Raw genomic sequence first — 13,189 nt, forward strand, 5'->3', positions numbered from 1 at the left:
GGTCTTAGGTCAAGGTCACGCACAGCTCTAAGGGGTAAAGGCACTTCCAGAGGGTTCTGGGGGCGACTGGTCTGCAAGAGTCCCTAGGAAGGCAAGGGACCAGGAGGGACAGAGCCCCTTCAAGGTGACCTGCAGTATCCCCGGCATGAGGCACCAGAACTCAAGAGGAGGAGATGAATAGAAGGTGGATTTCCAAGAAAGCAGCAAGCAGCCCCGGTGGTAAATTAGATACATGGATCTAGAACAAGTAGGTGGACAAGTTTTCCAATCTGGGAAACGGGATAAACGGTGGCAACAGAGAAAAACCACAACCAAATGAATGCCCTCATTCACAATTTCTGCCTGGATGCTTGGAACTTGCGCTACATCTCTTGCTCTCATTTGTTTGGACTGAAAAAAAACATTTTCCCAGGGCCTTCGTTCATTTTGAAGTTCAGAGGATTATTTAAAAAAGATCAGGGGATCCCTGGGTGGCTCCAGGACTGATCCTGGAGTCCCGGGATCGAGTCCCACGTCGGGCTCCCTGCATGGAGCCTGCTTCTCCCTCTGCCTGTGTCTCTGCCTCTCTCTCTCTCCCTGTGTTTCTCATGAATAAATAAATAAAATCTTTAAATAGATAGATAGATAGATAGATAGATAGATAGATAGATCATTCTGGGATGCCCGGGTGGCTCCGTAGTTGCACATCTGCCTTCGGCTCAGGGCGTGATCCTGGGGTCCCGGGAGGGAGTCCCACATCAGGCTCCCCGCAGGGAGCCTGCTTCTCCCTCTGGCTCTGGCTCTGCCTCTGCCTCTGTGTCTCTCATGAATAAATAAATAAAATCTTTAAAAATAAATAAATAAATAAATAAATAAATAAATAAATAAATAAATAAAATTATCATTCTTCTAAAATGTCAACCTTTCTGGTGGAAAGAGTGAAAGAATAAGAGCAGTCATAGGAGGTGGTGATGCCCTGGCCACGTCCCGTTCAGGGCTGACATCCCAGCGTGCGCCAGCCCAACCTCTGACTGCGGCCAATGGCATAAACAAGTCCCCCAGGAACTTTCTCTGGCTGAAGTCTGCTCTGCCAGCTTGCAAGAAGCAGAGCTCTGGGCTTAGATGAGGAAGTCAAAGTGACCCCGCTCCACTTGGGTCTGTACAAAGCCATATGGGGTTTCTAGGAGTTAGGGGTAGGGGGGCCCCCAAGAAGGAGATACCAGACAACCCGCTAATCTGACAAGTTAGGCCCACTGGTTTTTGTTCAGAAAACAAAGGAGATGTCACTGCATTTGCACCTCTGAGTGTGTTGGGCAGCTCACAGGAATTACAAAAGTGAATGTCCCAGGAAATCTCTTTCTGTGGAGGCCACAACAGAAAGGCCAGGTGTAATACTTGGGTAATTCAGGAAAGTCACATCCCTGTGGTAAGAGCCTTTGGTTTACCAAGGAGGTGAATGCGCTCAGAGGTAGATGAAAGAAAATTCAGAAGATGAAGAGGAATTAAGGAAGTCTCTGTCAAGGGAACTACAAAGCCCCTTGCATCCCTAACAGCCAGACGTGGGAACACAGAATGTCACGAAGCTAAACCCTAGTTCTTGCCAAAATCACATCAAATATTCCCTACCCCGCCCTCTGATTTTTCCCAGGAGGAGGTTCCATTTCAAGCATGGAAGGGGAAGTCATCAACCCTGGAACAGAAACGGTTGAACAGTTGTGAGGTAGCCCCAGTGAGGTAGGGAAAAAAAAAAATGCCTGGAATTTGGGAGTTACGAGAACTGCTTGGCTACCAATGAGTATGTGGCCCTAGGAACACAGGGCCTCAGTTTCTTCATTTGTAAAACGGGACATTAATGCATATTTATCATTACTGAGTAGTAACAACAGTAGTGGTATATGAAAACTAGATTATTCTAAGAATCAATTAAAGTCATATAGGGGTGGTACCTTTTTTTAAAAAAGATGTTATTTATTTATTTATTTATTTATTTATTTATTTATTTGAGAGAGAGCGCACATGAGCAGGAGGAGGGGCAGAGGGAGACTTCCCGCTGACCGCAGTACCCAAGGCAGGACTCAACCCCAGGATACTGAGATCAAGACCTGGGCCACCCAGGCACCCCAGGGAGGCGCTTGTAAAGAAAAGCCTCTTACCAGTGTCACACAATTTTTTCTGTTACCCAATATTGCCAAACTTACCCAGGGCAACTTCTTTCTTTTTCAAGAGACCATCATAAATGCTCAATCTAGTCCCACGAAACAACGTGACTACTTTAACTCAGAGATTTGTATTAGTCATTAAACGGTAATTGTTTTAAAGGCTGCAAAAATGTCCAGTTTGCGGAATCAGAAACTGCCAGGTGTGAAGAGATACCTGAGATCATCTAAAATCTATCTGGTATAACATACTAAAATCCTCTATTGGGCATCCCTGGGTGGCTCAGCGGTTCAGCACCTGCCTTTGACCCAGGGTGTGATCCTGGAGTCCCGGGATCGAGTCCCACATCAGTCTCCTGGCATGGAGCCTGCTTCTCCCTCTGCCTGGGTCTCTGCCTCCTCTCTCTCTCTATGTCTATCATGAATGAATAAATAAATAAAATCTTTAAAAAAAAATAAAAATTAAAAAAATCCTCTTTTTTTTCTTTTTCTTTCTTTTTTTTTTTTAAACTAAAATCCTCTCTTTAAGGAGGACTTGCTGTTATCCGAATTTTAAGGAAGTGACATCCACAAAGGTACCCAGCGCACACTCTGCATAATGTCTGGAGTCCTGTATCAGCAGCTCCTGCCAGGTCCCAGTTACTGGATCATATCCTTGAGTTGGGAAACACAAGTCCCCAAGAACCTCGGAGTTTAAATGCTCACTCAAGAGGAATCACTGGTCTATTTTCATGAATACGCCTTGGGACAGTTCCATTGGTTGCCTTGGGACAGTTCCATTGGTTTCTGCGGGTACACACTCACTCTTCTTTGAAATGCAGTGGGAGGAGGAATAAGATAGCTTTAAACAGCCTACACATGAAAAGCTTTCTTCCACACAACTCAACAAATAAAAGTCAACCACAATCATTTTCTCTCCATCCACTACAACCTCCAACTATTTTGTGCTCTTCCTAGTTTCATCTTTGTAGAGGAAATATTTTCTTAAAAAAAAAAAAAAAAGAAAGAAAAAGTTCCCCTGGGGGCGCCTGGCTGGCTCAGTGGGTAGAGCCCAGGACACTTGATCTCAGGGGTGTGAGTCCAAGCCCCACGGTGAATGTGGAGCCTACTTTACAAAGAAAAGGAAGAAAGAAAACGGAAAAGTTCCAGCGGTGAATGTGGAGCCTACTTTACAAAGAAAAGAAAGAAAAAGGAAAAGTTCCAGCACAAACTGTTGGAAGACCTGCGACTTCCCAGAACACCGATTATTCTAATTGCCATTTCCAACCCCAGGCAGGTAACAGGAACTTATAAGCAGAGCGGAGGAAAAGGAGAATGCAGAGAGGGGTCTGTCCTCCCTACTTCTTTTTAAAAAGATTTTATTTATTTATTCGCGAGAGACACACAGAGGGAGGCAGAGACAGAGGCAGAGGGAGAAGCAGGCTCCCTGCGGGGAGCCCAGTACGGGACTCGATCCCAGAACCCTGGGATCAGGGCCTGAGCCCAAGGCAGATGCGCAACCACGGAGCCACCCAGGCGCTCCTGTCCTTCCTACTTCTACAAACTCCCTCCCTGAGCATCCTTCAGGGAACGAGTGATGCACGGAGGATGGCAGTGGCCACAAGAAGCAGGAGGCACCATAGTTTGCCAGAAGTGTCCACTGATTCCTCCTCGCTTCTCTAACAGCGCTAACGTGAACCGAGGGGTCCTGAAAATCCAGAGTGGAGCAGAAGAGGACCTCTCCATCCACCACACCTAGAAATCTTAGTACTCGTAGCTCCAGGATGTTTAAGAGAGCCCAACCCTGACACTGCCGTTTCAGTAACTCGCACACGAGAGGAGATAATGCGACTATATTTGATGATATTCAAACATCATCTGTGTGTTATCATTTTACTCAACACTCAAAACACTACTGAGTCTGCCAAGCAGATTATATAGCTTGGCAAACTTTCATTTCATCAACGACACTTAATATGAAATAATTTTCGCTGACAACTAGAGTAACAGTGATATAACAGATCCCGAGGTGGCAACAGAGTAAATCCACGTATTCTGGAAGAATCGCAACCAAGTACTTTCAAATGGCTCTGTGAGACGTTCCCATGACTCATAAAGGAAGGGGGGCCCTGGTTTGGAAGTAACCCCCAAAACACCCTCTCCCTTCCCTTCCTACATACTGGTCCGGGGCTCTTTCATACCGACAGCCAGTCCAATCACTCGCTATAGACGTGCTGGCTTATTAGAGGACACGGTATACAGGCCTTTTTCCTACTCACTCTGAGCACAAGCGCCTCTTAAACTGTCAGGGTAGAAGTTCTCTCTTCAGCGAAAGAGGTTCCAGGGCTCTGCAAGCCGTTCCCTTGGGCGTTCTTTTAGAGAATATTTTGGACACTTTAAAAGCAGTGATTTTCAAACTGTTTCAGCGGAGGTACTAGGGTTCTAGGGCGAGGCCCCAGGCTCAGCCCAGGGGAAGACGTCAGACTCTGGGCTCCTGGTTCCTGGTTTCCCCCAAAGCAGCTCTGTTCCTATTCCGCTCATGTACTAGGGTCTTGCATAAGATTCCGCTTTTGGTGCTAAATATAAAACAAAAATGATGTCTTCAAAAATGTGTGAAAACCATTGCAACAAATCATTCTCTCCAGACGCTCTTCACCCATTGCCTCCCCCTCCCCCCAGGGCTGTTTCCTTGGAATGCAGGTTTATGTATTTATTTTCCTTTGAGGAAGCTCACCCTTGTTTTCTCTTCCAGAATTTGAAACATACATAAAGTAAAACAATCAAATCCATTTATTTACAATATCCTAAAAGTAAACCAGAGTTTTTGCACCAGAAATCTCTTCAAGGTTAAGATTTGTTTTTCTCATCAGGATTGTACGACTGACACTCCCACACTCACCCCCCACTTCGGGCTTCCCCCCCCCCCCCCCCCCCCCCCCCCCCCGGGCACCAACCTTCTGCCATCAGCAAAGGAGGCATATATATATACCTGACATTCAGTCTTTACGAATTTTCTTCTTGGATGCAAAGAAAAGAGTGAAGATGCTCCTCTCTCTTTATCTCTCCATGAAACTGGCATTTGGTTGGTATTCTGGATTAATCATTAGAAATTTGGCATAGCTATCAAAAAATGCCAGCTTCAGGTGAGTTATGTGTACATCTGACCACTGAAAATGAATTTGAACACGACTGAACGTCTTATTCATTTGTATTGGTAAAATTTAAGTTGTACATAGCAGTCTAAAGCCCAATTTTTCTAACCCCAAAGTCAAAAACAAATAAACAGAAATGCCAAAGATGTGGAGTCTCTTTAGAAATTCTGAGCAAACTATTTGACAGACAATGGAGAAGGAAGGCAGATTCTAGAAACCAACAAATCCCATTCATTTCCTTCAGTTTGTAAAAACAAGCAACCGACTTGCTTCCTGCCAATGACCATACTTATAGATAAGAAAGCTCCCTGCAGGAAATCCTTTGCTAAAAGAGAAGCCTTGTGCCATGAAATGCAACCTTTTTCACCAAATCCCAGTCAGTTAAATATCTGACAACATGGGATCATGAAATATATACGCTGCATCAACCCAACAGGTGATTGTTCTATCACTGTATTTCCTCTGGCATAGGGGCAGGATGTTATATAAACATTAAAATACGGTCAGGATTCTTTCCACTTTCTCTCTCCCCGCCCCATGCAATTAGCTGATAAAAACAAGGAAAATGTGCTGCTTTTTAAAAAGATCCAAGTGTTAAGAAAGATTTAAAACTGACCATTTTCAATTAAGATAAAGCAGGACAATGCAATCAATCATGATTGGCAGGAAGCCATCACTAAAGGAATATCAAGAATTTAGAATTTAAAGGCCACCACTGACAAGATTAGAGAAACGTCAGAAATGCGTTGACATTATATTATATTATTATTCCACGCTGACCGCCCAAGTCAACCTCGAGGAGAGGGCCTCCTTGGTTATTTCCTCACTCAGCAAAGTGAAAAGGGGGAAGGTCTCCAAACTTTTCTCCCTTCCTCACCCACCTCACTGAAACCACTCACTCCCTGAGATGCTGAAAACTATTAGCAACTTTGATTCCGGATTAGCCTTCTCATCTGCAAGAGAAGAGGGAACTGTTCTAAATTCATCAAATACTAACTGCAGTTCTGAGCACAGTGTAGCCCTAGTTAGGAGTTCTCTCCTTCCTGCTCAGCCACTGAGAACACCCTCCCCGGTACTTCCCAAAGCACCAGACACAGCCTTTCTTTATGCCTGCTCCTGAAACCTTGGTGCAGGATTCCAAAATGCCAGTTCTTTGACTTCATTTGCCACAGTTCAACTTTGGACCCCTCTTGCAAACAGAAACTCGTCATTTATACCTTCCCCAAGTGACTTCTCAGCCACAGGTAACGCTCTAGTCTTTAGGGCTCTAAAAAGAGCTTCCTTCTCACCGCAGACCTACAGATCAGTTTGATTCCACAATTAAGCGCTCCAATACCTGCTTCTTTGCCTTTCCTTGCACAGCTCAGTGGTAGCAAACTGCTAAGTAAGCACGTGGGCTCATCCTCGCCTTAAGAGGTTCTCTTCCTCGCTTATTTTTAAGAAAATAGTTACGAAATCCAGGAGGCTGCATTTTTGGTTGTTGTTGTAAAATGACCTTGATCTGACAGGCATGGTCTCGGGTTTCAGCAGATGCTGTGGGAAAGCTTACAGAAGCCAACATGTTCTCCAGGCATCTGTGATGACATGCAGGGTTTTGTTGTTGTTGTTGTTGTTGTTGTTGTTGTTGCTGTTTTTCTTAAGGGGGTGGTTATGGTAGTGTATGGGGGTGTGGGGGTTACTATTCCCGGTTTCCATGACAACCAAGTCTCCACTCATCGGTTATTAGATACCATCCACTTCCTGTGTCTAAATTTTTAAGCCAATCAGAAAAGTGTTTATACATTTAACAACTTCTGAGACAGTGCTTCTGTAATTGAGCTGCTTTAAGGCTCAGATGAAGATGTCCACGGGTCTTAGGCATTTTTTTTTTTTGGTTTTATAGATACACAATGCCACAATATTTACTAATTCCTATTCTTATAAGGCAAAGAATGCCCCTTTTCTTGGACGTGGAACGCATCCTCCTCAAGCCAGATGCCACAATTTCCTATAACAGTGTGCAAGCTCATTTTGTTTGCTCTTCCTTGCCTTTTTCTTCAACCGTGGCAGACTTAAATTTAGTGCGTGATCCGTGTCCATGCATAGGACACTTAAACGACCCAAGTAAAGATCCAGCTAAACATCCATCTGCCAATGGCGACGCTTAAATATCCAGGTCAAAAAAAAAAAAAAATAGAGAAGAAAAAAAAAAACACACACACACACGCCAAGGAGAAATTATTCTAAGTTGAACAACTTTGCATCGTACGGCTCCGGAGGAGAAAGAAGCATGCAGCATGTATCGTAAAGTGATAGGTCTATAAATGCAAGCTAGTAGCTGACGTCTGCAAAGAAATTTGTCACCAAAATGGCCTACTTTATCCGGATAGAGACAACAACGGGGGGGGGGGGGGAGAGACTTAAAGGCTGTCTCGAGCAAACGGCACCCGAAATTTTAAAAAGCCATCTTGCAGGAATCCGCGCGCTTGGGAAAAGCTAACCTGAAATTACAGCGAGACTTAAAAAAAAAAAAAAAAAAAAAAAAAAAGGAGGTCCGGGGTGGCTGTTTTCCTAAGTCTCCATCTCGCTGACCAATCAGGGTGAGAGTTGAAGTGGTTTGTAGTCATCTGGGCCGCCTTCCGCTCTGCACTCTGGGCTGCTCTCCCCTCTCAAGGCAGAGCTGGCGATCAATGAAAAACAGCGAACAAAAGGAACAGAACAGGATGCCTCCCCGGGAGCCAGGGAACAGGGTCCCCTCTTCCCTCCGCGAGCCCGGGGCGCGCAGCCAGCGGCCCCCCGACAGCTCCGCGCGGGAGCCCCAGCAGCCGGGGCCGCAGCAGGCACAGCTCGCATCTGCAAGCCTGTGTCCCGACCGCCTGCAGACGGGTCCCCTCCTTAAGCCCGCCCTGTGACACGGGGGCTCCCCGAGCCCAGCCAGTGGAAACTAATCAATGGAGTGAATTAATGACCCCACAATTAAGAGCTGAGCTGCCGGGGAGGACCGCCTTTCCCTTCCCCAAATGTCAGCCCCGGAGTATAAACAAAGCATGAGAAATAGTCTGTCTTTAGCCTCCCAGCCAGTCATCAGGGATCAGGGTTTGCTCCTCAAAACAACGCGGCTCCAAAAAAGGACAGAGATCCTCGCTTCTGCCCTCAAAGGAAACTCTCCTCTGTACATGTCACATCAGGATAACCAGCGACAGGGTTTGCAAAGGGGTCTCCACCGCCCGCCACCCCCCCCCCCCCAACACACACACCCCGGATCGGACACGGTTGGTAACTGATAGAAAAAAAAAAAAAAAAAAAAACAGTGGCGACAGCAAAATGCTGTAAACTCTCCCCGAGCCCAACTCCCCATGCAACACGCTAGTGCCTTGAAAATAAAAGTAACGCCCGGGGACCCCCCACAAAAGTCAAGCCCTGGGAAGTCATTACCAGAATCGCATCAATTACTTGGGGGAGGAAAAAAAAAAAAAAAAAAAAAAACACATACACACACACACACACACAAAAAAAAAAAACACATTTTTTTAAATTAACCATCCGTCGGGTCTTCCGAAAGAATTTTTGAAAGACGATTCACCAATTCCTGAGAAACTTTTTCTTTTCTTTTTTTTTTTTTTTTAATGAACTTACTTTTGAGCCAAAACTAATGAAAAATAGTCAACTTGCGATGTCCCCGCATCTTCCCCCCCATCTGGGCTGCATGCTCTATAAATCACTCCCGAACCCAGGTGGAAACGGGAGCGTGCAGGGGTGGAGGGGGTGGGGGGGTGGAGGGGGCGACACCTTTAAAAACAACAAACAAACAGAAATGGAACGATGCCCCCCAAAATGCAGCCGCCAGAACGGCGAGGGCTTCTCGTGACAATGCTGGAGCCGAGCACAAGCTCGGGAGGCAGGAAATGAGCCCCATTTTCGTTACCTTCGATCGCCGGGGGCCCCCCCCGCTGCTCCTCGCGGCCGCATCGGGGGGCTGCGGCGGCGCTGCACTGGCCGGGGGCCCCGCCGCCGGGTCGCGCCGTCTCCCGGCCGAGCTGCAGCCGATCGCGGCCGGAACCCCGGCTCCAGCCCCGGCGCCCGCCCGGGGTCGGCGGCGCGGCTCCCACCCGGGCCCGGAGCCCCGCTGGGTCCTAGTGCGCGCCGCGCGCCCGCCCCGCCGCCCGCTCTGCAGCCCGGACCTCCGGGCGGGGGCTCGCGCGCCCCGGGACCTCCCCGCACCCCCGGCCCCGGCCGCCCGGGCCAGACCCGTCGGCCCCTCTCAAAACCGGGCCCCGCGCGCGCGGACGGGCGGGGGGGCGGGCGCCCGGGGTCAAGCCCTGGCCGCAGACGCGGCTACAAGTGAACTCGCCCGAGGCCGGTGTGCGGATCTGCAGCCCCTCCGCGTCTCTACGGCACCGGGCACCGGGGCAGGAACTGGTTTCTCTAGCGGTCTGCCTGCCCGCTGTGGCACTTGTAATTCGGCACCTTAGCAGACGGGAAGACACACGGCGGGGCGGGGGAGGGGGGATCCATAAAGACAGATCTCAAAAATATAAGGCAAAAAAAAAGAAAAAAAAAAAGAAAAAGAAAAGAAAGATTCAAAATTGGTGTGTTGGGCACTGAGGTGGGCACTTGACCGGATGAGCACTGGGTGTTACTCTAGATGTTGGCAAATTGAACACCAATAAAAAATAAATTCATTAATTTCTTTTTTTAAATTGGTGTGTTCATAACATTTTTTTTTTTTTTTTTTTTTTTTACACACAGGCTTCCAGTGTTTTGTTTTCTAACAGGTCCTCTTTGCGTTTTGCTTCCTCTTACTTTGTCCTATGCTATTTTAAATAACAAAGGCCCATATGGCCAAACGCAGAGGCATTTGATTTCCAGAAGACCTCAAAAATTGCATCAAAATATGCACCCGGGTATCTCCTAAGCAATCAAGGAGGAAGAATTAATGGTGGCATGTGGCGCGCCTCATAGAGAAAACTTAATTACGAATTGAAACAAATGTGAAAAATTCACAAATTCGATAAACTGAAAGTAAATGATGGTCCTCGATGTATACACAGATCAGCTTATGAACAATTAGGAAAATGGAAGTTCTAGATTTCTCTTCTAACTGCAGGAAAGGGTGTCACATGGACCCCTATAGCAGATTCCCCTCATGGTCCCCAATAGGGCTTTCAGCAACCTCCTAGCACATTCATGGACTGCAGCCCACCTGGAAGGCAACATTTAAACTTGCAAGTGCTCATTTAAGAGGGCAATTCTATTAGCCCTTAATTCAAAATTAAAGTGCTTTAGTTTGAAGGGCCTGTTTGAAAGGCTTCAGGACTGGGAGCTGCCTTCAGTCTTGATATCACCAAGTCTGAAGGTCACAATTCTGTAAAACTGCTCATAACAATGGTGCTGTGGTTTGACACCAAAACGAAAATCAAATAATGTGTTTTCAGGGTTCTATTTCTGGAGCAGAAAGGGTCCCTTTGAAAATTACTCAAGCTCACCTCCTTCCCGATCATGGCCAATAAATGTAATGGAGGATTTTTAGTATTAATTAAACATCAAAGATACCTTTTCTGCTGCCTTAGGTCCATGCAAAAAAAAACCTAGTTGTAACATGTCACACTTGTAGATCTTCAAAGTCCTCGCCCGTACATCTCATATCTTTACCACACCTCTGTGATAAGACAGACATTCTAATTCCCAATTTTCCATTGAGAAAGTGGAAGTCCCGTAGGATAAATCAGCTCAGCTAGTATACCCAGGGGCTGGGGGCTCAACCCCAGTCCCCAACATTTCTGACAACCTCAGCCTTCTCAAGTGCGCCACCTGCCCTCCCAACGATTTCCCCCATTAAGCTCTGGAACATGAGGCATCCGAAACAAAAATGCAAGTAGCCTTCTGTAGCCACCTTTTCTTACCTGTATTAGAAGAGCAACTAACCAGAATGGAAACAAGAGGATAGTTGAAAATATTTTAGTCTCCACTAAACAAGAACGCTGGCTGGTCAGATTTCTGTCCCGCGGCTGTCTGGGGCAGACGGAAAACTAGAAAACTCTGGGGCTGAGGAAGGCTCCTGTTCCCTAGACACCTTTGCGTCCTATCAGAGACTGAGATCCGCTTGGCACCTGGAGGAGTGAGGTCCTCTCAAGTGGAACTCGGTTATCTACATGCAGTCTCAGCCCCAAAAGTCCTCGAAAAAGCCTGGAACCTCAGGTGTTTCAGATACCAGGTGTCCTGTTACTGAGATATCTAGGGTGTCCTTGCCCAGACCTAGTGACTACCGGGTGTGGCTTCTCAACCCTCCTGCACCCATGGGAAAGCCACAGTCAGTTCCGTTGGTGTCAGTCCACTGCCTCCTCCCCTCTGCTGCAAGGAAATGTAGCTTCTCTGATGATGTGTCCCACCCACTTAAATACCAGCAGGTGAGGGCTGGGTGACATTTAGCTGAAAAGACACAGACATTTAATTCTTAAAAATTATTCATTCCTTTTCTTGGGCAGCTCATAAGAAAGAGGCTGGGCATGGCAGCATCATTGGGAGATGCAGATGACCTTCCTGAAAAACAACTCAGGAGGATTAATGTAAAACTTCCTTGATGAATTAATTTGATCCCTTTGTTGAAAACTGCTCTAATTAGTTGGTAGTCACACCATGCACGTGGCCTTCAAATGTCGCAAATGCAAGGCTCAGAATCATCTTGGCAGCCGTTGGAGGTCATGAGAAGCTGAAAAGATGTGCTGGTGGTGAGCGGTTCCTCAAAGCTGGAGCACATCAGAAGAGGTGGGTGGTCCAAAGGAACTCATTCATTCATTCATTCATTCAACTGCGTATACCTCAAATGTTGAAAACCTAACGTGATCAAGGTACTCTTTTAGGCTCTGGGTATAAAAAAACAAACAATGCCCTCAAAGCCCTCTTCATCATTCAGAGCCCATGGACAAGCAAAGAACTGCACAACAGTGGCGCTAGTGCTATAGTAAAACCACGTCACAGGCGCTCTGTGTTCAAATGCCAACTGTCCCAGTCATGGGCCATTGGCAATGGCACCCTCTACTCTGTACTACTTGGAGCAGATTTGCAGGCTGTGTTCACAGCCCCCCGGGTGGGCTGGTTAAAGGCGAGGTATGGTTAACAGGACGTGCTGAAAGAAGAGTGGAGAATGGGAGGAAAGAGGATTTCTTCACCTCCTTCTTGACTGTGATGGGATCTGCCCCAGTGGCGGCAACTGGCTGAGGCTTTGCCAGCTGACCCCAACTCCTGGCCTAGGTGACACTGCCTCATTCTGCTAACATCCCAGTGTCAAATGTTAATGGCTTTCTGCTGAAATGACCATGACTTCATGGTCTCTGCTTTCCATCTCAAATCCTCTACCATCTGTGTGAGCAATCCCCTGCGTTAAATTCCTCCTGTGCCAATCAGCAAATTCCAGTGGAAAGGCATCTCACCGAATACCTGAGCAGCATGTCCTCCAAAAGGTCAACGTCGTCCAAATCAGGACACACTAACAACTACAAAGAGGAGCTTTAGGAGATAATGAAATGTACAGTGGTGTGGGGCACCTGGCTGGCTCCGTCTGCATAGCATGTCACCCTTGATTTTGGGGTCACGAGTTTGAGCCCCACATTGGGTACAGAGATGACTTAAAAATGTATCTTTTTAAAAAGATTTTATTTATGTATTCATGAGAGACACAGAGAGAGAGAGAGAGAGAGAGAGAGGCAGAGACACAGGCAGAGGGAGAAGCAGGCTCCACGCAGGGAGTCAGATGTAGGACTCGATCCCCGGTCTCCAGGATCAGGCCCTGGGCTGAAGGCAGTGCTAAATCACTGAGCCACCCAAACTGCCCTTAAAAATGTATCTTAAATGTATGGTGATACGCCAGATGGATCCTGGAATGGAAAAACTAAGGAAATTTGCATAAAATATGGACTTTAGGTAGCAATAATTTATCAATATTGG

The 13,189-nt window shown here is 46.9% G+C and overlaps 1 protein-coding gene across 6 annotated transcripts in view; it reads right to left on the minus strand.

Annotated features, from left to right (window-relative positions):
- Positions 1-9,298, minus strand: part of FOXN3 (forkhead box N3) — a 393,063-nt gene extending 383,765 nt beyond the window's left edge. For all 6 annotated transcript variants that reach the window (XM_077910311.1, XM_077910309.1, XM_077910308.1 and 3 more), the window contains exon 1: positions 9,171-9,298. The gene's annotated coding sequence lies outside the window, so the exon portion shown is untranslated. The remainder of the gene's footprint in view (positions 1-9,170) is intronic.
- Positions 9,299-13,189: the final 3,891 nt, after the last annotated feature.

This window comes from Canis aureus, chromosome 9 (assembly GCF_053574225.1).
Source record: "Canis aureus isolate CA01 chromosome 9, VMU_Caureus_v.1.0, whole genome shotgun sequence".
In the NCBI taxonomy this organism is placed as follows: Eukaryota; Metazoa; Chordata; class Mammalia; order Carnivora; family Canidae; genus Canis; species Canis aureus.